This window comes from Phalaenopsis equestris, unplaced genomic scaffold (genome assembly GCF_001263595.1).
Source record: "Phalaenopsis equestris unplaced genomic scaffold, ASM126359v1 Scaffold193568, whole genome shotgun sequence".
NCBI lineage: Eukaryota > Viridiplantae > Streptophyta > Magnoliopsida > Asparagales > Orchidaceae > Phalaenopsis > Phalaenopsis equestris.
The window spans coordinates 1-1,056 of NW_018213517.1; the positions used below are offsets into that span (position 1 = coordinate 1).

The 1,056-nt window shown below is 36.8% G+C and overlaps 1 long non-coding RNA gene across 1 annotated transcript; it reads left to right on the plus strand.

Annotated features, from left to right (window-relative positions):
- Positions 1-6: 6 nt before the first annotated feature.
- LOC110034814 lies at positions 7-618 on the plus strand. Its single transcript, XR_002295093.1, has 3 exons — positions 7-106; positions 219-343; positions 429-618. It is a non-coding gene; the product is annotated as an uncharacterized LOC110034814 (long non-coding RNA).
- Positions 619-1,056: the final 438 nt, after the last annotated feature.

Consider the following 1,056-nt stretch of genomic DNA (forward strand, 5'->3'; position numbering starts at 1 on the left):
GTCCCTCTCCCGAATTCTCCTCCTGGAGCGATCAGCGGCTCGACGGCGAAGGATCCCGCAATCCATTATTGTAGCAAGGGGCGAACGGTAGTTGTGAGAGAAATTGGTGAGTGTGAAACCCTCTTTGACATTGTTCTAGGCATTCATTTGGATCCTCACACTTTTGTTTGATGTTTGCCTTGATTTTGTGCACTTTTTGTTTCTGGTCTTCCTACCAGGCATCGAACTTGTGTCAGAAGCGTCAAAACTTAATTTGCGAGCTTCCGTGAGAGCTTTCGCACAATATGAACGAAGGGGAATGGAGTTTTGAGGTGTTAGGAAGATTTGGGGAGAAAATTAAGCGGTATCGGAGATATGAAATTATGTTGAAAAGCCCATTTAAGGTATGTTTTGACAAATAAGTCATGTTTTGGGTTTATGATTTTCAGGTTATTTACACGAGGCAGCGAGCTAGAGATCAGCGTGTGGAAACTCCTCGTAAGGCTACTCCATTAAGTCAGGCGAAGTAATCTCGTGCTTAGTTTTAAAAAATAACCTTATGTAGATTTTATGTGATTATGAAATCGACATTGTTGTATTAAAACTTCTTGCATAACGTAGATGATTATCTGCTTGGAATGTATGAATGACAGCTGGTTTCTTTTTAAGATACATACAATAATATTATATCATGATACATATAACTATGCTTATGAAATAATTATCTGCATGTATTCATCTGTTATGACTCATGCATGTGATGTATGAAGTGTCTATGAATGTTTGTTACATATATTATGCTTTAAGAAATGTCATTAAGAATGTTATTGGTAGACTATTACATAAGTACTTGCCAGTACGCTATGCAGAGATATGATATTATAGTAACAAAACTCTGAAAATCATTGTGATCAGACGGTAATGACGAGGAAATGTTTGTATCAGATGAGCTATTGATAATTGTTATGTTGAGAGGGGGCAATATTTACCGATAGATTATATAGCCTTTAGGACAGGATAACGACCCATGATATGACCAGACAAAAATAATTGAGGCTTGTATATTTAAAAGTGATA